This window comes from Ziziphus jujuba, chromosome 2 (assembly GCF_031755915.1).
Source record: "Ziziphus jujuba cultivar Dongzao chromosome 2, ASM3175591v1".
In the NCBI taxonomy this organism is placed as follows: Eukaryota; Viridiplantae; Streptophyta; class Magnoliopsida; order Rosales; family Rhamnaceae; genus Ziziphus; species Ziziphus jujuba.
In genome coordinates, this window is record NC_083380.1 from 16,407,183 (window position 1) to 16,433,499 (window position 26,317).

The following is a 26,317-nucleotide window of genomic DNA, read 5'->3' on the forward strand; positions in this document are numbered from 1 at the left end:
ACCTAATAATTGTACCCCAAAAATCAAGGAATAATTAATTAAATAAATTATAAATAAAATAATTAAATTAAAGATTTAGAATGTATAATAAGAAACAAGGATAATTTTAATAACAATTATTAAAGTGTACACAAAATGTCATAAATAAAATAAGCAAAATCACAATAAAATTTACATAAAAAAAATAATCAAGGAAATATCAAATTAAATGGAATACAATAATTTAGAATGCACATAAATAAAAATATTAATTTAGAATTCAATATATACATTGAAAACATTTTTAAAAATCCAATAATTAAATTTAGAATAAACATCACTAGATAAAATAAACAAAATCGTAAATAAACTTGTATTAAAGTAATTTGGCATAAAACAAAAACAAACTTAGTATATAAATTATAAAATTTATTGTTTAAATCAATGAAATAATCAAAGAAATATTTTAATAGATTTTAAACCTCAATTTAAAATAGATAAAAGAATACAATAAAATTCATGTTAAAATCTCAAAATTTAAATATATAATATCAACATGGTAAAATAAAATTCTAAAACACCAATTTAAAATAATTGATAAAAACATGAATAAATACATTTTAGAAAATACCAATTGTAAATAGGTGATAAAATAAGTTAAATACATTTAATTCAAATACGACTTTAAAACTTTAGGATTTGAAATTTATATCTGAAAAATAATACTTTACGCACCACACTATATACCAGTGATGCCCTACGATCCCCAGTGTCCCGAGCACCATCTGGCGGGAAGTTAAAGAGAGAAACTTGCATACGGTCGCTTCGGCATCCCAAAAGCGCCGCTGCTTAAACCGTCAACCCGGCCATGGAAGGAGGCAGCTTATGGCCAATATCAAACTTGCCTGTTCTTAGTCCGATGGCAACTCATGAAAGACATTATAACTTGCGCGCTCATCCACATACACAATACAGAACACCAGTATTGTATGAGTGCGTCTAAAATAAATAACCATATTATTTTTAAAAATAACAAATTTTCTAAAACTCACCGTGGAAATCATACCATTTTTCAAATTCACCATCCCACATTTTTTCCTTTAGTCCTCATCATAAATCCATCACTTTAAAATCCATCAATTTCACCATAAATAAATCAATTCCATAATATTTAAATGCATAAAAATATTTTTGAAACATAATACTTTTAAAACAAATATTTTTCGTCAAATCCTTAAAATCATGCTGTACCAAAAATGATATTAAAAACTATATCAAATCCGAATGCAATTAAATTCATATAAATCACCATCGTAACGCCAACATTAAACTTAGCAATAATTTAAATCAAACTTTAAACCATGAATCTTAAGTCCCAAAATATATTTTTGCACCAAAACACATTAAAAAAAATTATCGTAAATTGGCAATATAATTCTATATAGAAATTCTCTTAATATCAAATACATAAAACATATTTATCAAATATTTAATTATGAAATACTCCAACAATGAAATTTAATAATAATTAACAAAATCCCAAATGCATATAATCCTTAAAACCAAAATATTTTATAATGCACAAATATTCAATTCCAGTCAATTTTGGCATCAAAATTCCAAATATAAATTTACTAAATATTTAACATATGAAATATAATTTCCAAATATATAATCAACACAAAATATACAATATACCAACCCGAAATAATTTTGAAGGTGGGTCACTCACCTCGAGCATGCAATCCAACCAAGATCCTTCATAAGATCAATTCTACGGCTCACACGTGCTCCGAATCGAAGCTTGTGAAACGAGGATTACGAATCTGGTCTTACTTCCCAGAGATCGGACCCAAGGTGGCCGGAATCTCGCCGGAAAGCTCTCAGATTTTAGACCCTCGATTCTCATAATCCGTTAAGAATTGAGAAAAGTAGACACCGAATTTGGGTTTAGGGGGTCAAAATTAATGGGAAAGGATGGGTAGGGTGATCGGAAACTCACCGGAATTGGGTTTTCCAGTGAGTCGCCGTCGTCACCTGAATCTGCCACCGCCGGTGGCGTGTTCGGTGGCCACTGGCCGTGAAACTTGGTGAAGTGGTAGATCTGGTGATGGGTAACTCAACAGGACCGATGGTGAGGCAAACGGAGGTCTGGTTTGGGAGATATCAGCGAGAGAAGGAAATCGACCACTCGCCAGAAAATGCCCCGATCCAGGCCCGTCGCCGGCGATCTGGCCGTGATTTTTGGCTGGCCAACCAATTTTTAGGTGGGCTTCAAGCTAGGGTGGCGCATGTGGCTTAAAAGTGATCGGACGGTGGTCAACGATGGTGGCCGGTGGTGGTGGCTTCTCTCCACCTCTCTCTCTCTCTCTCTCTCTCTCTCTCCTCCCCTCTTTCTCTCTCTTCCCCCCGGCTCACGTGTTTTTGCCAAAATAAAAGCCACCATTGGGTGATACTGTTCACTCATGGGATTGGCTGAAAATACGACACGTGGCACACACTGTTCACTCAAGTCAAAATATATTAAAATATTACGGTATTCGGAAAATTTTGCATGTTCATAACTTTCAAACCACATGTCCAAATCGGACGTACCACTAGTCCATGAACTCGTATCGACGAGTACTTTACAACCATGCATGAGTTAAAGCTTAACTTTGCATGAACAAAAAGTCAACTCTGGCACCCCTTGGACAGTTTGGATCTCAACTTGTTTTGCTCATAACTTTCAATCTGTAGCTCCATTTTTAACGTGCTACTAATCTATGGACTCGTGACAACGTGTACTTTTTAACGGTACCTCGGTCAATGTGAAATTCCATCAGGAGCAAAAAGTCAAAATTTGACCCATTCTCGGTCAACGACGATCAAATTCGGTTAACGTTGGTCAAATTTTAGAAATTTTCGATGTACTTTGGGATGGGGTGTTACATTTTTGCTTCGAAAGAGAATTGTTAGAAACTCTCACAGAACCAGGGAGGTGTTTAGGGTCAAAATGAACAAAATAGTGTAGGAAAAAGCCGTATAGCTTGTATATATATTAGGAAAGTGTTTTATTCTGTAATTTGGTAGATTAGGATTTGTTATTTAGTTTCCTAATAAATAGGGTCAGTTATTAACTGATTCCTAATTTGTTGCTTTCCTAGTTTGTTGAGATTCCTATTTTTGTGGGATTCTCATTTTATTTTCCTAGAATAGTGGACTGAAAAGTCAGCCACTCCAATATAAATATTAGGGTTGTATTTCATTATATGAATATAGAATTACTCTTCTCCAAAATTCTCATGGTATCAGAGCCTGGTTTGGCGTGAACAGTACCAGCGTGAACAGTTATTCTGCGTGAACAGTATCCGGTGAATAATTTGTTCCCTTGGTTTACAATTCTGCTCAAGTAAGATTCAAAACCCTAATCCACTCTATTTTCGGTCTCTCATCATGTCCAAATACAGCATGAGTACTCAAACCGATAATCCCTCAGCCAATATCATCGAGAACTCACCTCTTCTCATTACCAGTCATAAACTCAATGGCCACAACTTCCTTCAGTGGTCACAATCCGTCCTCATGTATGTGTCTGGCAGAGGAAAGGATGAGTATCTCACAGGAGAAGTTTCTGTTCCGGCGTCAACTGATCCTAAATATCGCACGTGGAAGACTGAAAATCACATGGTCATGTCATGGTTAATAAATTCCATGACCACAGAAGTTGGAGAGAATTTCCTTCTCTACAAAACAGCCAATGAAATTTGGGATGCAGCTCGTGAAACCTATTCTAGTTCCGAAAATACATCTGAACTCTTTGAGATTGAAACTCGACTTCATGATCTATGACAAGGAGAGATGACTATCACTCAATATTTCAACACAATAACCAGGTATTGGCAGCACCTTGATATGTTTGAAATATATTCCTGGAAATGTCCTGATGATGTAGCTCTATACAAAAAGATTATTGATCAAAAGAGAACATTCAAATTTCTCCTCGGTCTCAATAAGGATATGGACGAAGTAAGGGGGAGAATCATGGGAAGTAGGCCACTACCTCCCATCCGAGAGGCTTTTGCTGAAGTTAGAAGAGAAGAAAGCAGGAAGAAATTGATGATGCCAGAAAATATGAGCTCCCCAACTGTTGAGGGCTCGGCCTTGTATACACACAACTCATCTCAGGATAACAGACAGAGAAGAGGAAAGCCATGGTGCGACCATTGCAAGAGGCCTGGTCACACCAAAGAAACTTGCTGGAAAATACATGGGAAGCCTGCTGATTGGAAGCCAAACCGAACTCGCCAGGACCGAGACAGTCGTGCTAACGCAGTCACCACTTCAGACAACACCAGCACCACTACTGAAACCAATCCATTCACTAGGGAGCAAATTGAGGTACTGCAGAAACTACTCGGACAAATTTCAGATCCTTCACAATCCACCTCACCCACTACTGAACAGCATACTAGCATGCTAGTACATCAAAGTACATTCTCCTTTGCTCATATTGCTGAAACCAGAAAATTAAGACCATGGATAGTGGATTCTGGAGCTTCGGATCACATGACTGGAGATATTAATGTCTTCCACAAGTTCAGTCCATATTCAAGTCCCTCTACAGTACGAATAGCTGATGGATCACACTCAAAAGTGGCAGGAATCGGATCCATTAAATTGACAAAGGACATTCTTCTTTCATCTGTCCTTTATGTTCCAAATCTAGATTGCAATCTAATTTCTATTAGTAAACTCACCCGTGAATTGAATTGTGTGACTAAATTCTATAAAAATCTTTGTGAATTTCAGGCAGCGGCTTCGGGGAAGGTGATTGGCAGTGCTGAAATGTGTGGTGGTCTCTACTTGCTCAAAGGGAACCCTCCTCTACATGGACAAGTTCATTCAAGTTGTGTTTCTGAGTCTGTTTCCAATTCTGTTTCTGTTTCAAATGAGAGTCAAGTCATGTTATGGCATTTTCGCCTTGGTCATCCAAACTTTCTATACCTTGAAAAATTGTTCCCTCATTTATTCATCAATAAAAATTCCAAATTTTTTCATTGTGACATATGTCAACTTGCAAAGCACACTCGACATGTTTATCCTAGCATTCAATATAAGCCTTCACATCCATTCTCCATAATTCATAGTGACATTTGGGGACCTTCACGAGTAAAAAATATTAATGGGGCTCGTTGGTTCATATCTTTCATAGATGATCATACTAGAACTACTTGGACATTTCTTATGAAAGAAAAATCTGAAACAGGGGAAATCTTCAAATCCTTTTATTCCATGATTCACACCCAGTTCAAAAGCAAAATTCAGGTTCTTAAAACTGACAATGGTAGGGAATACTTTACGTCAGTTTTGGGTTCCTATCTTTTGAAACAAGGAATTATTCAGGTGAGTTCTTGTGTTGATACCCCTCAGCAAAACGGGATAGCCGAGAGAAAAAACAGACACTTACTTGAGGTAGCTCGATCACTAATGTTTACCAATCATGTGCCTAAACACTTCTGGGGGGAAGCCATTCTTACTGCCACCTATCTCATTAATAGAATGCCTAGTCGAGTACTTCAATTTCAGAAACCTCGCCAAGTCCTCCTACAAGCCTTCCCTCATGTCAAATCTTTTTCTTCCGATCTCCCACTAAAAATCTTTGGTTGTTCATCATTTGTTCATATACACCAACAACATCGGACTAAACTTGATCCCAAATCAGTGAAATGCATTTTTCTAGGATATTCCTCTCATTAAAAAGGGTACAAATGTTACTCACCTGTTACTAGAAAAATGTACAATTCCATGGATGTCACATTCTTTGAACACCAATCTGATTTTTCCAAACCTGCAATTCAGGGGGAGAATTCGAGGGAATTTCAGCTTTGGGACAGTCTTCAAGATACTCAATCTAGTCTAGCCTCCTTACCCTCTTCCGAGTAATCACTTTCGAGTCCTTATCCTCTTCCAAGTCCTCAAATCCAGGTCTCATCACCTAATTTGCCACATAACACCACTCAAAGTGAGTCACCCGAGTCCACCCAAGTCCAACTTGGTGCAAATCATCAAGAACTTCGTGTCTATTCGAGGAGGAGACGACCTACTGAGAACTTAGAGAACATTACTGAAATCAGAGATTGTCAAGAACCTGAACCGGACCCTCCTGCTTCAGAACTTCACACTGGTATGGATTCTTTAACCTGTGAGCCTCTTGTTCCTTTTGTTGATGATTCTGCTTTGCCTATTGCTGAAAGAAAGGGTGTCCGAACATGCACAAACCACCCTATCGAGAGATATGTGGCATATGGGAAGTTGTTGCCATCATATAAAGTATTCATCTCAGCTCTTGATAGTGTGCAGATTCCCAATTCTATTCAGGAAGCATTGAAAAATCCAGCATGGAAGTAAGCAGTCGAGGAGGAAATCAGGGCTCTAGAAAGCAATGGAACCTGGACTCTTACAAAATTACCTCAAGGGAAGAAGCCTGTTGGTTGCAAATGGATATTTACAATGAAGTATAAAGCAGATGGAAGTATTGAAAGGTTCAAAGCCAGGCTGGTGGCGAAAGGCTTCACTCAGTCATATGGAATCGATTATGAGGAAACTTTCGCACCTATTGCCAAGTTGAACACGGTTCGAGTATTGTTGTCATTAGCCGTAAATAAAGACTGGCCCTTGCATCAACTAGACGTCAAAAATGCATTTTTGAACGGGGATCTAGCAGAAGATGTTTATATGGAAATACCTCCAGGCTTAGAGAACTCTTCAAACTGCCATCAGGTGTGCAAGCTGAAGAAATCATTGTATGGCCTAAAGCAATCACCTCGTGCTTGGTTTGATAGGTTCACCAAAACAGTGGTCACAAACGGGTACAATCAATGCCAGACAGATCACACTCTATTTGTGAAATTCTCACCTAGAGGCCGAATTGCTATTCTCATTATTTACGTTGATGACATTATTCTAACTAGAGATGACACGGAGGAAATTATCAAACTCAAAAGATTACTTGCTACTGAGTTTGAAATCAAAGATCTTGGTACTCTCAGATACTTTCTAGGCATGGAGGTTGCTCGGTCTAAAGCAGGGATTGTTATATCCCAACGAAAGTATATCCTAGATTTGCTAACTGAAACTGGCATGCTCGGGTGTAAACCTGCAGAGACTCCTATGGACCCTAACCTAAGGTTAAGTACAAATGAGGAAAAAGTGCCAGTGGATAAAGGGCAGTATCAAAGGCTGGTGGGCAAGTTGATCTATCTCTCACACACAAGACCAGACATTGCATTCCCAGTGAGTGGTTAGCCAGCACATGAACAATCCAAATGAGGAACATTTAGAGGCTGTAAATCGAATCCTTAGATACCTGAAGATGACACCAGGCCACGGTTTGCTCTTCAAAAAGAGTGAAAGTCGTGAGATAGGGGTATACACAGACGCTAGCTGGGCTGGAGAACTAACTGAAAGGAGATCCACAAGTGGTTACTGCTCCTTTGTTTGGGGTAATCTTGTTACATGGAGAAGCAAAAAGCAATCAGTAGTGTCGAGAAGCAGTGCAGAGTCAGAATATCGTGCTCTTGCTTTGGGTATTTGTGAAGGAATGTGGCTTTAGAGATTACTAAGGGAGCTGAAAGTTGATTTTAAAGACCAGATAAAAATGTTTAGTGATAGTCAATCTGCCATTAGCATTGCTAAAAACCCGATACAGCATGACAGGACTAAGCATGTTGAAATGCATTTCATTTCAGAGAAGGTCAATAATGGAACAGTTCAATTGAGCTACATCCATACTCGACTGCAGCTTGCTAATATTCTCACCAAAGCCATTTCAAGAATAAGTTTTGATGAATTGAAGTCCAAGCTGGGATTGTATAACATGTACAACCCAGCTTGAGGGGGAGTGTAGGAAAAAGCCGTATAGCTTGTATATATATTAGGAAAGTGTTTTATTCTGTAATTTGGTAGATTAGGATTTGTTATTTAGTTTCCTAATAAATAGGGTCAGTTATTAACTGATTCCTAATTTGTTGCTTTCCTAGTTTGTTGAGATTCCTATTTTTGTGGGATTCTCATTTTATTTTCCTAGAATAGTGGACTGAAAAGTCAGCCACTCCAATATAAATATTAGGGTTGTATTTCATTATATGAATATAGAATTACTCTTCTCCAAAATTCTCAAATAGTGAGAACTGAAGTATACGAGGAAGCAATCATGTGTGGGCTATGTTGTCATATACACGAACGATGAAATTGTTCAACGATATCATATCTACCATTAGTCAGTAAAGAAGATGTAGTCTCACAAGGGAAGGTTCAAAGAGTAATATCTACCTATCCTATGCAGGTTTCAACTGCAGAACTTTACCACCAGAGTCATGCTTTGTTTTAGTAGTCAAATCATTCATATGAGAGATTGTTATAGTTTTTGTCCTGAGTGTGTGAATGATTTGTTAGCGGGCTTTGGGCCTCTAATGTTTGTTTCCCTTACAATTGATGATCGAGAAAATAATGGGTTTTGATCAATTTTTAAAATAAAATAATAATTTTGAAACATGGGGATTGAGAAGGAAACACAATTGTGTTAAGAGTTTTTGATGCTTTGACGTTTCTTTTCAACGTTCTGATGAGTTGGGAAAAAGGTTTTACAGAGAAAATTGGTTTTTTGAGAAATACTGTGACAAAAGGAAAAACCAGAGAGAAAACATTGACTGTGGTGAAGTAAAGGTACACAAAAAATTTGAAGGAAAAGTTTTGGAGGTACTGTGTCCAAGATCTTTGCAGCCGTTGTATCTTGGGAAATGATTGTCACAAACCACCTGCATCGGTGGCGAAAAAACGTCTTAAGGACACTATGGTACCACATAGACCTCGATCGAACTTCCAAAGAGTAGATCACCATTAACAAGGACATACAGATTCTGATTTACTTTGATTATTTCATGTAATTTTATTTATGTTGTTTAATTTATTCACATGTGTTTACATATATATTCATACATAATTTCCAACAACTTCTTCATTAATTGAAGACTTAGTAATTGACGATGTGAAGGGATTTCCTCTTTGTGATATCTATATCAAGGTTTTAGCAGAGAGTCTTCAATATCTGCGTATAGTTTGGAATGGAGACCCCAGAAAGCGCCCAACACACTCACTTACATTACATGCTCCAAATCTTCAAAAGCTTTCCTGGGTGGATGGGTTTCCCATTACTCTTTTGAAGGAAATTTTGAGTGTCTACAGTGTTCTGATATATCAATACTTACTAGATGAGAGTCCTCACGTAAAGAAATCATTGCTAAAGCTAATCAAATGATATCCCAAATTTCATACATCTGTATCACTGATTATTATGTTAAGGTTGCTTCTTATCATCATTATATACTTTTGTTTCCCTATCTTATTTCATCAGCTATATATGTGAATTTATTTGTTTCCATAAAAAAAATTGGGCATTGAACACTCTTAAACCTTGTAGGAAATATTTTTACAAGGAAGGCTGCCACTATTTCATAACTTGTGTTCATTGACTCTAATACGCACTGGTTTGGCTGATGAAATCTCTTCTAGAGTTGCATTACTCAATTCGATGCCACATTTGAATGTTTTGAAAATAGGCTTAAGACGATATGGATATTCCAATTACAATCTTGCAAGTAATGTAATACTATATGTATGAGAATGCACTCCATGTGAATTATCATGTCATTATGTTCATATGTCATTCAGAAACAATGCTTTATACTTAGATGACATATGGTATCTGATACTAGATAGCAGAGTCATTCTTTACTAGAATTTATCTTCAAATACTCATATTTGTAGACTTTAACCTACACATTTACATTATCTACAATGTTGTTTTATCTCTAACTTTAGTTTTCCTCAACTTATCACAGGTGGAGACATGTTATAACGTACTGTACTGGGAGTCTCAAAATCTAGAATTTGTCCACTCAATGAAGGAAGTAGAAATGGAGATTAAGGGAAAGTAGGCCGAGATGGAGCTGATAAAGTACTTGCTTAAGAATGCAAAAGCATTGGAAATGATGACCATTCATTATTCATCCTGAAGATTTCATAATGATTCTCTAATGTTTGAAATGATTAAAAAATTCAAAAAGCTTCTTCCTTTGTAATTATAATTATGCATCCTATATGATTTGTAAAAGGTCTAGTGCTTCTAATTTAAGTCGTTGACTTGTAGCATTTTCTGATTGTCAAAAAATAGAAATTGTGATGCTTGTACATGATAAACTTTTGGGAATTCCATTATAGCTTGAACTTTTTATAAAAGTGTTATTTGACAATTTGGTTAGGTCATGAAGTATCTGGGAGCCGTGCACTATTATGGAATGGTTAAACAAGTGAAAGACCTCTAGCTGGTGGCTTAAAACTTTAATGCCTTGCCTTCATTACTCTAGCAAGTATTTTGTTCCCCTTCATTTGCTTCTGTGTAACTACCAAATTTTCCATTAAGTAATAATATCTTTAAAATCGAAGAGCACAAGATTTGCTTATGGTTTTATGAATGAAAAAAATAACAATCATACAGTTCTCCACGCTACATTGAAGACCAAGTTTCCTTGTATTTATCAGTGTGATCTGAATCAATTATTGAATTTCCACATCCTATGTGCTTAATTGTTTATGGTGGAAACTTTTTATCCCTACAGTCAAGAAAGAAGGGTGGCCAAGCATTTCTGGAAATCCTGTAACACTAGCATCTTCTTAAGCCTTCTTCCTTGGTATCTTTCAATGGCACCATACACGTGTTGAGGACTTAATCTGTTGCCTTTGAAAGTGAAGCTTGAAGCAACTTCAATTGTGTTTTGGTTCAGAATGCATAGCAAACCATCGATTACACCAAGTACTAAGATTGAATTGTCATTCAGATGTAGTTGTAGGAAATGTAAGTCATTCTAACTGACTTGTGCGTCCCATAGACTTCTCATTATCCTGCAAGTGTCATAGCAGAATATGGACAAAAATTCTGATGTTGGAACTAGTTAGTTTTTGGTAATTCCATTTTGGATTGAACTTCTAATTGATTGGGCAAGTGTTGGAACTGTATATTAATATTGTTGTCTAAATTGGCTATAAGGACTTGTATAGCTTCACATGTTGATTTTGTGATTCATACATATCGCAGATATGTTATGGATTTTCCAGCTTGAACTTGTTATGGATTTTGTTATAAAAACCATAAAGGAGTTGAAGCTTGGAGCTTAATTACTGCTTTGTGCTCATAATAAATTGGCCAGGCTAAGATGATTCTTAGTGCGATGCTCATTGCTAATAGGTCTCTGGTTCCCAACATATTTATCTTGTGATGGTAATTTTAAGCACACTACATCTTCTCCTATAATGTAAAAAATGTAAAATAGCAATAATAATAATAATGGAAAGTGTGGGAAGCCTTTCATTCATCCACAATGAATAAAGAAATAATAACTGTTTCCATTGGAAAACCGACATATTTCTAGGAATGGAAATATTGCTGAATAGATAGGCTTTAGCAGTCACTGAATGATTAACAAGTAGAAAGGCCTCTAGCATGTTAAATAGCTTTGCATTTTGATACCCTGTCAAATCTTGAGGTTTTCTTCACATACTTTTGTGTAACCACCAACTACAAAATACCAAAAGCTGTATCAATTTTGTTAACTGTACTATTTTAGCTTCATAAATGATAGGGTAACTTCATATGGTATTGAAACTCAAATTTTTTAGGGTTGATGATGATAGATAAACATAGCCAAATTTGTAAAAATCAACTGCCAAACTTTTGGATATTCCAGTCTAGCTTGAACTTCTTAGCAAATTTATAAGTATTGGCATATGATCGAACTTTAACATTGTTTTCTAAATTACATGTTACAAACTTTTGGAGCTTCACATGTAGCTTTTAAAATGTGCACAGGTAAATAAAAGATGCTTTTTGTATTTCATACATGCTACAGACATGTTATCGAAGAAATCTGAAGGCGTAACAAGCTTTCAACATTTTGATCAGAATTTCACCTTAAAAGACATTAGAGAAACGTGTGAGGAATTTGGACAAAAACTCTAACCAAAGAAAAATAATAACACATTTAGCTTCACCCTCTTAAGAAAACAATTTATCTTTACCTATTTAGCTTTACCCTCTTAAGAAAACAAAGTTTTAATCTGAAAGGTCCTTTTATCTCTTAACATTGAAGAACACAGAAACCACTCACATTTGTGGTTGGCACACACAGCTCTAACTTTGTAAATGCAATTCTTTTTAAACTTTATTAGTCTCTATTGAAAGATTGCATACTCCATTACTGCTTTTCTAAAATCATATGCACAGCTAAATAACATGACAACCTCAAACTTAGGATCTCTAATATCTGTTTGAGCATTAACTCAGGAAAATGCCTATTAATGTCTTCTTCATCACTAGATGACTCACTCATCAATACATCATCATCACACTCATGATCAGCCTCAATGTGGACTTCATCAATGGAAGTAGTGAGATTTCTAAGGGTTGAATACTTGCAAACTCAATATTACTTTCCACGTTATCCCTAAATATAACCTCATCATATGACAGCTCATAATTAAATTGTTGAAACTCAAAATCATCATTATCCTCATCATTGAAATCATAATGACTACTATTTTCATACTCGTTGCCACCAACATTGCCCTAATTATTCTCTTCACCTCCCCTAAAATGAACACTCTTTTCACCTCCACTAACATGCATGTCAGATTCAGGCCAACCATTTTATGATTAGGGCTCATTACCACCGACATTGCCTTGATCACTCTATTCACCTCCCCTGACATGATCACTTTCTTCACTTCCATTAACATGCATGTCAAAATCAGGTTAACTATTTTGTGATTGGGGCTAACTGCCACCACCATTGACCTGATTACTCTCTTCACCTCTCCTAACATGCAAGTTAAAATCAGGAATATCATTTTGTAAATAGGGTGGGGTATCTAAACTTAGTTCTTGGGATTAGTGTGGATCAATTTGGGGTTAGCTAGTTCCCAATCATAATTGTAAGGTTCATTGGTTGAAAATCTCAAAGGTACTTGCTGAATGAAATATGTTTACATAACTCTACTATTAGGCATAATACGATACATGTCTACCACATCTTGATTTTTTATTATTCTTACCTTTGTTTCCTAATGGTTTTGCAAATCTATCAAAGCTAAAGTAATACTTAGTGTTAGTATGGTAGTAGTCAATGAAACTAACACTCCCTCCTAAGTATATTGGCTTACTCATCCTTTCAAACAAGTCACCACAATGGTGAGCTTTTAAGATAAAATACCCTGATCTAGCAACTAAAGTCATATTTTAAAACACAAGCAAACAATAAGTAAAAAGACATGCAATGACATAAATGCTAGATAAAAAAAATATAGTTGTAAAAAATTATATTCTTATTTTTCTACTAGTCACGTATATTTATTTGGCATATTTCCTTATTCATTTGAAATTTAGAGTATTTTAATAATTAATTCAGGCGTACTAATTTTCACTTTTTAAATCATATATGAAAGTTTCAGAATATAAAACCTACAACCTAAACAAAGATGCAAAAAATTTCAGAGCCATTTATGATATTTGGGGATCTCGTTCTCCATTCTCTTCATCTTTCAACTTCACGCCTTAGATAAGCTCAGCTCCTCATAATAGCTCAGCTCCTTCAATTTTTGTCTACTTGAAATTCCTTTTCAATTTTTGTTCACGCTGCATAAATTTTTTTCACCAAACTCTAATCAAACTCTACTCAATCAAATCAATATATGAATCCCTAAGATTAATCTTAGTCCTTTTTCAAGCTCAAAATCCCAATCTGAGAGACGATCACTGATCACACACGCGAGAAGCACGTGATGAGGCATGTGAAATTACCTGATCTACCCTTTCTTGGTGAGCACGTGCATGACACATGATCATTTCATTATACATTTTTAACAGAAGAATCAATGGTGCAAGCAAAAAGGAAGTTTATGGCGCATAATCTTAGGAAAAAAAAAGTTTGGGTGCAATATATCAACCTCGATAAAGTTCAAGGTGCTTAGCTACCAAAATCCCAAGCAATAACTAATCAAATAGTTAACAATTCAAGAAATTTCATCTTTTCTTAATCCACCTTTCCTCGACTTTCGAAAGTCAATTAATAATCAAGATTCAATGATAATTAGAAATTAAGTTCATAAGTGTAGAGGAAAACTAGAACAACAAATATGATGCATTTAAACAATCAATATTCAATAACCTAAAGAAATTCATAATCCAAAAGCAAACTAGAAGAAATTGTTAACATTACTTACTAGCATATAGAGGTTTGGAAAAAAAAAATCAAAGGACAAAAAAAACAGAGTAACATATATATATAAACTAGGCAAAAGTTGTTTACCAAATAAAAAAACATAAAGTACTTCAAATTGACCAAAACATATTTTATTCTATATAAATCAAACAAGTAAACAATAAAAAATAAAACACATAATGAAACAACATTTTAAAATGGGCATGTGTTACAATAATATTACTAATTTTTAGAATAAGCAATTAAAAAAAATCAATTTTCTTTTTCTTAATACCTCTAGTTCTGAATTATCAATGCCGCTTATGGAATCTCAACATCCACAGGCTTATTGGTTAAATGACAATTGGCATGTACGATATGGTCGGTTGCTTCTCATGGATTTTCATAACCTTGTTATGCAAAACTGGGATATGCATTTGAAATGGTAACATATTTGTAGCAATGAAATACCATTGGTCCTAGCCTAAATAATAAATCATTGATTGAAAATAGCTATGATAATATATATATATATATATATATATATATATATATATATATATATTGTAATTACTTTTTATACAAGAATTTTTCTAATCAATATTTTTTCAATTGAAAACTTCTTAATTTGACTCAAAATTTTTTTTTTTCAAATTCATACCTTCTCTTTTTTTCTTTTTCTTTTTCTTTTTTTTTCTTGCTTTTTAGTTACTCGGGTGCTTTTAATTTTCTACGTCATATTAATTTTACATTTATTAAAATATTTCACCTCTGATACAATGGTAGCCTATTCTATAGTCAACCATAGATAGGTTGCCCTACAAACAAATCCCCTTTTCATCTTAACATGGGGTAAACCTAGGGCTTCAACTCTAAAACCACAACATAGTCCTGATGGATCACTATGAGCATATTGTACTTCCTAAAAGCATACTCATACTCAAAGAATACTTAGCTTAAGCATAAGGAATGACTTTTGGGAAGAAATGAGAGAATTTAGAATTCTATAGTGAGAACACTAATAATTTTATCGATAATCAAATGAAGTCTTGCCACAACTAAGAGGGAAGTCCCTTATATGGAAGAGAGCCTTAGAAACATGTCAAAACCTAAAGCATGAGGAATTTGTTTCATACAAAAGTTACAATAATTAAAGTAACTAGACAAGACTTAAAGTAGAGGATATCTGCTTTTACAAATCTAATTTTTACAGGAGTTGACTTAAAAATACAATAATCACAAACAAGCAAAGCAGAGAGAATCTGCTTTTTACAAAGCATACTGATATGACTACAATAAGCACACCTTTTTACAAAACAACTTTAAGAATTTATTTTAATCCCATCCGAAAAATGGTCATGAATGAGATAGGGAGAATAGTTCTTATATGTTGTAGTCAACCACAGAGAGTTTGCCCTATAAACAAATCCCCTTTTATCTCAAAATGGGATAAACCTCGGGCTTCAACTTTAAAATAACTACAACATAGTCTAGATAGATCACTATGAGTATATTGTACTTTCTGATGTTCAGGATCCATCGACTCCGTGGTAAGAACAAATCATACTCATACTCAAAGAATACTTGATTTAAGTATAAGGAATGACTTTTGGGAAGAAAAGAGAGAATTTAGAATCCCATAGCGAGAATATTGATAATTTTATTGATATTCAAGCAAAGTCTTGCCATAAATGAGAGGGGAGCTCTCCTTATATAGAAAAGAGCCTTAGAAACACGTCAAACCCTAAAAGTATAAGGAATTTGCTTTAAACAAAAGTTACAATAATGAAAGTAACTAGACAAGACCTAAAGCAGAGTGTATCTGCTTTTACAAGGCTATTTTTATAGGACTTGACTTAAAGATACAATAATCACAAACAAACAAAGCAGAGAGAATCTGCTTTTTACAAAGCACACTAATATGACTATAATAAGCACACCTATTTACAAAACAACTTTAATAATTTATTTTAATCCCACCTAAAAATCGACTCATGACTGGGAGAATAGCTCTCATATGCTATAATCAACCACAGAGGACTTGCCCTAAAAACAAATCCTCTTTTCATCTCAACACAAAGTAAATATTGGCCTTCAACTCTGAAACAACTACAACATAGTCTAGAAGGATCACTATGAGTATATTATACTTTTTGATCTTCGGCATCCACAAATTCCGTGGTAAGAATAGAGCATGCTCATACTAAAAAAAAATACTTGGCTTAAACATAAAGAATGACTTTTGGGAAGAAAGGAGAGAATTTAGAATTCCATAGCAAGAACACTAATAATTTTATTGATATTTAAGCAAAGTCTTCCCAAAATTAGAAGGGGAGCTCTCCTTATATAGAAGAGAGCCTTAGAAACACGTCAAACCCTAAAAGCAGTAGGAATCTACTTTATACAAAAGTTACAATAAATAAAATAACTAGACAAGACCTAAAGCAGAGGGTACCAGCTTTTACAAAGCTACTTTTTGCAGGACTTGACTTAAAGATACAATAATCAAAACAAACAAAGCAAAGAGAATTTGCTTTTAACAAAACACACTAATATGACTACAATAAGCACATCTTTTTACAAAACAACTTTAATAATTTATTTTAATCTCACCCAAAAATGGGCTCGTGATTGGGAGAATAGTTCTCAAGCTCTAGAGTTAATGGTGACCTGAGATAAACCCATGGATCCTTTGAATCTTAGAAGGCGTCAATTATATTTTAGTTAGGATTTGATGGATTAATTTGTTCAAGCATGAGAGTTTCAATTGCATCATCAGGTAGAGAGTTGTCATCTTCGTCTCTCAATTAATTTTTAATTCATCAATGATGATTATTTTGTCTGTTGGAGGAGCCTTTGATGAACTGGTTTCATCAATAAAGTGAGAAAGTCTTGACCGTGACCTAGTTTGGATAATTGGATTGGAAGCTAATGGAGATGGTATTACTTCTCCTAATCCCATGTATATACAAGGTGTCAGATGAGTTCCCATACAAACAACTGGGAGGTTGGTAGTAGAACAGAGATTGATCACTTTAACAGGATGTTGCTAGTTGTTAATTTCACAGAGGTGATGGATTAGAGGAGCAATATTCTGCTCTAGGATTTCTCTATCCACTTGATGCTCTAGATGAAGAGTGAATAATTCATAAGTAAGATTGTGCGTCCATAATTCTTCCTTTTTAATGATGTGGACTAAACCTTGTTATGTGAGAGTACTTATTGAGTTTTGCTCTCCACCAAGAGAGAGGTTCAAACCATTCTAGGAATGTCTACAAAAGTAATTTTTCTTTGCTTGGATCAGTGAGGTGGTGATGTAGCATGAGGGGATTGAAGACTAAGCTCATGCTGAACTAAACTATCAAACACCATAAAAAACCATAACATGGCCTCTGGAAATTCAAATTCAGGAAAGATCTCTACAGGATTGAAAAACATTGTACTGAGATCAAACAGAAGTTCGGGATATTTGGTTTACCATTGTGATATGAGCAAATCGGTAAAATAGAAGATGTTTATGTTAGCAAACTCTTTGATCTGGGTAACAGAAGTAGGATTGGTTAATCCTGGAGGGTAGGTTTTTTGAACTACTACTTTCAAAGGAAAATAGAAGAAAGGAAAAATAGTCCCAGGAACCCACATCACTGAAGAACTATTAAGACTCCTTGACGAAGATCTTACAAAACAGCAAATCCAATAGTTTTTTGGAATAGTCAATTATGTCAGAGACTTTATTCCTAAAGTAACTGAGTGGACGTCAAAATTATTTTCAATGCTGGAAAAGAATAGACCAGCATGGGGATGTTAACTAACTCAAGCAGTACTAAAGTTAAAAGAAGTAGCTCAAAATCCACCACCTCTAAAGATCCCTAGAAAAGAAAGGACAATATTGCATACTGTTGCATCTAATCTTTATTGAGGTAAAATCTTGATTGAATAAGATGATAAGGGATAGGAACATTATTGCAGCCATGCTAGTGGACAATTCAAGACTGCAGAGTAATACTAGCACTCAATCTATAAAGAGATATTGTCTATCAAATATGGCATAAAAAAGTTTGAATTCCACCTCATCGTACATAAATTCTTGATAAGAATGAACAATTTATCTTTTCCAAAAATAATGAAATTAAAAAATAAAGCCCTGCCAACAGCACAGTTATTAAAACTTAAAGAGTGGTTTGCGAAATATGAGTATGAGGTGCAGTATATAAAAGGCCATTAGAACCTTACCCCTGATATACTATCAATGCCAAAGCCAATCAACATACTCACTCCCACTTCTGCATATCACATGATCTACATGAGCCAATCAACATACTCACTCCCACTTCTGCATATCACCTGATCTACATGGCTTCCTCCTTATCCTCCTCAACTTGCAAAGCCTATTTCCCCTTGAAAGCAACAGTCCAAAAAACCTACCCTCCAAGATTAACCAATCCTGCTTCTATTACCTAGATCAAAGAGTTTGCTAAGGCAAACATCTTTCATTTTTCCCATCTGCTCATCTCACAATGGCTAACCAAATATCCTAAACTTTTGTTTGATCTCAGTACTATGTTTTTCAACCCTGTAGAGATCTTCCTTGAATTTGAATTTCCAAAGGCCATGTTATGGTTTTTTATTGTGTTCGATAGTTCAGTTCACATGAGCATAGTCTTCAATCCCCTCATGCTACATCATCACCTCACTGATCCAACCAAAGAAAACTCAATTCTATGGACATTCCTAGAGTGGTTCCAATCTCTCTCTTGGTGGAGAGCAAAGTTTCAAGAAATACTCTTATATAACAAGGTCTAGTCCATGTCATTGGAAAGGAAACAAAAGGTACAAACATATTTTATAATGTCCATACCATATTTTCAAGTTCCAAAAACTAAAGAATTATGGACACACAATCTCGTTTATGAACTATTCATTTTTCATCCAGAACAGCAAATGGACAAAGAAACCCTAAAGCAAAACATCACTCTTCTAATCCATCACTTCTGTGAAATCAATAATTACCAACATCCTCCTAACGTTATCAATCTCTGTTCTGCTAACAATCCTCCAATTATTTGTATGGGAACTCATCCTACACCTTATATATGCATGGGACTAGAAGCAGCATTATCTCCATTACAACCCAATCTAATTATTTAGACTAGCTCAGGGTCAAGACCATCTCACTCCACTCATCAAACTAGTTCATCAAAGGCTCCTTCAACAGACAAAATAATCATCCCTAATGAAATAGGAAATGAATGGAGAGATGGAGACGGAAACTCTCATGCTTGAACAAATTAATCCATCAAATCCTAACCACAATATGACTAATGCCTTCCAAGATTCACAGGATCTCTAGGATTATCTCGAGTCATCATCAACTCCAGAGCTTGAGAATATTCTCCCAATCACGAGCCCATTTTTGGATGGGATTAAAATAAATTATTAAGTTGTTTTGTAAAAAGTTATGCTTATTGTAGTTACGTTAGTGTGCTTTGTAAAAAGCAGATCCTCTCTACTTTGTTTGTTTGTGATTATTGTATCTTTAAGTCAAGCCCTATAAAAAGTAGCTTTGTAAAAGCAGATACCCTCTCCTTTAAGTCTTGTCAGTTACTTTAATTATTGAACTTTTGTATAAAGTAGATTCCTTATGCTTTTAGGTTTTTATGAGTTTTTGAAGCTCTCTTCTATAAATAATTACCAACATCCTCCTAACGTTATCAATCTCTGTTATGCTAACAATCCTCCAATTATTTGTATGGGAACTCATCCTACACCTTATATGTGCATGGGACTAGAAGCAGCATTATCTCCATTACAACCCAATCTAATTATTTAGACTAGCTCAGGGTCAAGACCATCTCACTCCACTCATCAAACTAGTTCATCAAAGGCTCCTTCAATAGACAAAATAATCATCCCTAATGAAATAGGAAATGAATGGAGAGATGGAGACGGAAACTCTCATGCTTGAACAAATTAATCCATCAAATCCTGACCACAATATGACTAATGCCTTTCAAGATTCACAGGATCTCTAGGATTATCTCGAGTCATCATCAACTCCAGAGCTTGAGAATATTCTCCCAATCACGAGCCCATTTTTGGATGGGATTAAAATAAATTATTAAGTTGTTTTGTAAAAAGTTATGCTTATTGTAGTTACGTCAGTGTGCTTTGTAAAAAGCAGATCCTCTCTACTTTGTTTGTTTGTGATTATTGTATCTTTAAATCAAGCCCTATAAAAAGTAGCTTTGTAAAAGCAGATACCCTCTCCTTTAAGTCTTGTCAGTTACTTTAATTATTGTAACTTTTGTATAAAGTAGATTCCTTATGCTTTTAGGTTTTTATGAGTTTTTAAAGCTCTCTTCTATATAAGGAGAGCTCCCCCCCCCCCCCCCCCCCAAGTTGTGGCAAACCTTTACTTGAATATCAATAAAATTATCAGTATTCTCGTTATGGAATTCTAAATTCTCTCTTTTCTTCCCAAAAGTCACTTTTTGCTTAAGCCAAGTTATTTTTTAATATGAGTATGCTCTATTCTTGCCACAGAGTAATCCTGTGATCCGTTTAGACTATGTTGTAGTTGTTTAAGAGAGGGAGCCAGAGGTTTACCCCGTGTTAAGATGAAAAGGGGATTTGTTTGTAAGGTAAGCTCTCTGTGGTTTACTATAGCATAGGCCATCATGGTATCAAAGCCAACTACAACATAGTCCAGACGGATCACTGTAAGCATATTGTACTTTCTGATGTTCGGGATCCATGGATTCTGTGGTAAAAATAAAGTATACTCATAATTAAAAAATACTTGGCTTAAGCATAGGGAATGACTTTGGGAGGAAATGAGAGAATTTAGAGTGCTAGAGACACAACAACTAAAATTATCATAGCCTTTTTTATTTATTTTATTTTTATTGAAGAATAGAATATCAACACCTACTAACAAGAAGAGAAACAGAATACATGGTCGACAAGGCTATAGCTATAGCATAGCCTAGCCTTTGTTAGTATAAGATATAGACAGAAACAGACGGAGACAAGATGTTTGCTAATGAAAGTGAAAGTGTAATTCAAAACAGAATCATTTCTATTTTTGGCAATAATTTCTGTAATTAAAAACAGGATGTGTGCTGGTCCATTTTAGCTTTCAATTAAAAACAGACCAGGATCTGAAATATTTCTATAATTACTCTATCATTTCAATAATAGAAGACAGAAGTACCAATAATATTGGCTTTCATCTCACTAACAGGCCAATATTAATTACACTTTCAAAATAAGCATGTTTCACCATACTACATTGTAGAGACTTAAATAGCAAGCTCAGGCAACCTAGCTAGTAGCTAAATTAGCCTGCATTATTTATATTAAAGATCAATGCTTGTAAGTTGCAACCTAGCTTGTAGCTAAATAAGCCTGCATTATTTCATCTCACTAACAGACCAATATTTTTGATAGATTATTGCTACAATTGCTTTGTTAGATTGTTGACTTAATACAGCACCGTGTTGAAACAAGCATCATCAATATGGGGACATCCTAGTTTAGAAGCACCATAAATGTATGAAACTAAAATAGGCATGTGTTACAATAATATTGCTAATATAATAATACTCAATTTTTTTTTCTTAATCTAATTATTTTTTATCTAAGTATTTTTTTTCTAATATATATTTTTTCAGTTAAAAACTTCCTAATTTTACTCCATTTTTTTTCCCCAAAAATTAATGTCTTCTCTTTTCTCTTTTTTTTTTTTTTTTTCTTTTGGTTACTCAAGTGTTTTTTATTTTCTAACTCATTAATTTTTTATTTATTGACATAGCTTTTCCTCCATTCAACTTTTAATTTATTCATTTGTTGTTTTCTTATCTATTCATCTATTCTATTTTTAAGTCAGGCAGTCTTGTATTTGCTAATATCCTCTTTTCTTTTTCAACTCATATCTTTTTATTTTTTTCCTTTAAATCAATTTTTAGTTTCGCTAGTTTTTTATTTATTTATTTATTTACTGCCTTTTTTCCACTCTTTATTTTTTTTTACCCTTGTTTTCTGTTTAAACTCATAAGGATATGAGTTTAAAACAAAATAAAAGTAAAAACAAAAAGAATTGAGAAACCAAAAAATAAAAAATAAAAAATAAAAAATAAAAGAAATAGATGAGAAGTAAAATAAAAAAAAATTAACTTAAAAATAATTATATATATAACTGCTGAGGAACTACAGTTACATAAAGACATGTTTGAAAAAATTAAAAAGAAATCGGTAGGAAAAAAAAAATGAGTAATTTAAAATTTAAGCTAAAAAATAAAATGCAAGTAGTTAGTGATGCATATAAATACAAGTGGTTAGTGGTGGGGGTGCTCATCAGTCACAAACCAACCATTTTAGACAATAACTAAACCGATCTAATTCTAATCGATTTTTTAATTTTCTCATCCAATCCAAATCAAACTGCATATGCAATTCAATCCACTTTAAACGAGTTTGGATCAGATTAGATAATCAATTTATACTACTAATTGGATTTGCTTGGTTAATTAAATTGGACTTTTTCATTCTTTGGGGCTTTTCAATTTTTTGCGGCTTTTTTCCATTGTAAATTGCCCCAATTTTAAATAGTATCAATAACCTTCTTATTTACTTAAAAATCAATAATCAAATCAACATATGCCCAAAAAATATTTGAAAAAATAAATAATGTAAGTACATAAAAAAACCAAAATCCACAAGTTTAGGACAACCTATCACACAATATCACTTAAATAATACAACAAATAACAAAACTCCTAATTAAAATAAAATAACTAGACTCCATATCAATTACATGAAAAAGAAAAACTGATGCCAAACATGAACTAGCCAATCACTTGTAATCATAGCATCCATGAGTGAAACACCAATTTCTTCATTCATCTATCTATTACTTCAACCAACTAAAATCATTGATGATAAAATAATAAACTTTGCAAGAAATTAAAACTATCAAAGAATAAACTCGTATAAAAAAAAAACCAAAACAATAAAAGATAGAAAGACAAACATGATTAAAGGAGGTAATAGAAAGACAAAATAATCCAAACGAGGTAAATCCATAGGGAATAGTATTTCAAACTACTGATCAAAATACATATATAAAATACAATTTCACATGATTCTTTGCTCATTTCACAATCATAGAAAAGCCACGAGCAATAAAATAAACCAAACACGTATTAACTTCAACAAAGATACACACAAATAGTATCTTCTAGGATTCTTGTCAAACATAGAAAGTCAAAGCTATTTAAAAAAAAAAAAAAAAACAAAAGAGGTTGTCCCTGATTTCTAAGTGCTTATGTAATGCCATTGCGAAAGGAAGAATGGCAATTATCAAATATCCAAAATTCCGAAGGTGGAACATGTTTCAGGTTCAAACTTCAATGCTGTCCTTAATCGAGGACTAAGCAATTTGTATCAAATTGCAAAAAAATCTAATTATATACATAAACATGAAAAGGAAAACCAATATTTATAGCACTCCTCTAAAACCCTGCAATGCCGAGACCTCAAACTCAAAACAAAAAAATAAATAAATAATAAATAATAAATAATAAATAATAATAATAAATTCTAATAACAAAAGAACAAGACAGCCAAGCAAAATGTAATTGTTTGAACATAAAACTTTGTCTTTCTTGTGGTTGAATAAATGGAAAAATATGTTGCAGCAAAAACTAAACGATTAATCAACAAAATACCACTTACAATGTCCATTTAGCTTAACTGAGCAGAATTTTCATTCAAACCATTGGAAGAAACAAGACAAAGACAGAAAGTCCTAGAACGAGATTTTTTCATTTTATGAATCCTTCATTTCCTCATCATCGAAACAGAACAAAGCTCAAAAATCATCCCAAAAAAAAAAAAAAAAAAAAACTATATAAAACTGCGACCTGAGATCTAGAATAACGTAATCGTCCGAGAATTAAAAGATAATCCAAAAGTTTCAAGAACTTTTCCAAGCCAAAAAAAAAAAAAAAAAAAAAAAAAAGATACATAATTTACCTCAGATATGGAAGAATCAAAAAGCTCTGAGCATAAGAATCTCTGCCTCCTGATTCACACCTGGCGTGAATCAACTGACGGACGGACGGCGAAATCGGTGTTTGAACACGCATGTAACCATGTCTATATATATATATATATATATATATCTGAATATTCAACATCCTGGTCTGCTTTTACTTGAAAGCCAAAAAAGCAAAAAACAAGACCAGCAAGCATTCCTGTCTTTAATGTACACTTTCACTAGCACACATCCCGGTGGGTCTCTATGTGTTTTCTGTCTATGTCTTATACCATCCAAGGGCACATGATAGGATATTTCCTTGTCGACCATTTAAAGAAGCTATTCTTCATATATATATATATATATATATATATATTCTTGTCCAACAATGGTAGGCTATATCCATCAAGATATTAAGATTCTAGTTGTCTTCTTGCTAATCGATTAACATATTAAAAATAAAATATAAAAATAAAAAAGGTGGCACATGACCATTGTTAAACTGATTGTTAAATGTATAACTCTCATCAGTAGAAGGCAAATGGTCCTTCCATCAGTAGGAACAGAACAAATATCCTTAAGAATGGTAGGTAGTTGGAGCCAAAATGTTACTTCTTCCATCCAATCCTTTTTTCTTTTATTATGATACTTATTTATTTTATTTCATTTTTTAAATGTTGTGGCATATATAACAATTGGAAAGTTCAGTCTCTCAAAAAGCATGGTAATAATACCAATGAAAATAATAATTCTTAATTCTTAAGCAATTACTGTTTTTATGTATCTTTTATATAAGATAGATACATGTATGTAATTGTTATTGAGCAATCCTTAAGCCTAGGCTACCCATCCATTTTTTTCAAAGTGCAAAAACTACACAACTTCTTAAAATTGTTGCTAGTTAATTTAGCAAACCCAAACCATGCTCTGCACTTATCATCATGATATATATATAAAATGTACGCTATATAAAATTTTGTTTTATGCAAAAATGGATTGAGTAGCCTAGGCTTAGAGATTGTCTTCTTCTTTTTTGCATTTTTTCGGATGAGCTTTGTTATCTTCCACCAATAATCATTACCGATACCTGTAGTTGATGCGGCAAATATTATAATTGAGGTATCTAATTTTTTAAAATTATAAAAACCATAAAAATGAAACTTTAATAGTCAATTAAATTGACACATGATATAGGTTCTTTTGTTGTTCTATTACCAGCTGTGACAAATAGCATTTTCTTTAATCGTTCAATGCTTCCTTCATTACAATGAGGTTTGATGTTCAATTCTTATATTTACATCATATATGTAAAGAATTTTTGTTTTCTCTGTATTTTTTTTTTGTTTAATTATTTTTTCCCCTTGTTTCTATGTTGATTTCAAAAGAATTCCCATTTTATTCTTTCTCTTAGGGCAATCCAGTTGGTTGCCAAACTTTTTTGGATAAAGAAGTATTAATAATTGCTTTCCTTTCAAAGTAATTGTTGCAATATTTTAGCAGTTTCTATGATTACTGGACTTGGCACCTTCAAATAAAATGTTAGTTGAAACAAAAACAAAATAAACAATAAAGTGATAAAGCAATTGTAGAAGCTGAGGACAAAAGAGAATTCTGTATTGGATTGTAATACTAGAAATAAATAGTATTTTATTAACTCAACCAACAAAAAGAATTAAAAATAACAAATGAAGAACAAAATAAAATATAAATAACAAATAAATGAAAGCTAGAAGAATAAACTAATTGAAATCTAAAACTAGAGAAAATTGGACTGAAGTATATTTAAAAGAGGAGGAGTTGATGGATCTATGAGTGGTGACCACCCTTTTATATAGCCTTCACCCGAAGCTTGCTGACAGTAATAAAATACTTGATAGCCCTTATCTCAATTAAAACTTATTTTTATCACAAATAAAATTTATCCCCATCCTATAGTTAAAATTTATCATTTATCCTCACTTAGATAAATTTGATTTCCATATAAATAATTTTCAAATTCCATATTTGT

General features: G+C 33.7%; 1 long non-coding RNA gene across 1 annotated transcript; it reads right to left on the reverse strand.

Annotated features, from left to right (window-relative positions):
• Positions 1 to 11,370: 11,370 nt before the first annotated feature.
• LOC132800472 (uncharacterized) lies at positions 11,371 to 24,795 on the reverse strand. Its single transcript, XR_009635586.1, has 2 exons — positions 24,306 to 24,795; positions 11,371 to 11,593 (listed from the first exon to the last, which is right to left on the reverse strand). It is a non-coding gene; the product is annotated as an uncharacterized LOC132800472 (long non-coding RNA).
• Positions 24,796 to 26,317: the final 1,522 nt, after the last annotated feature.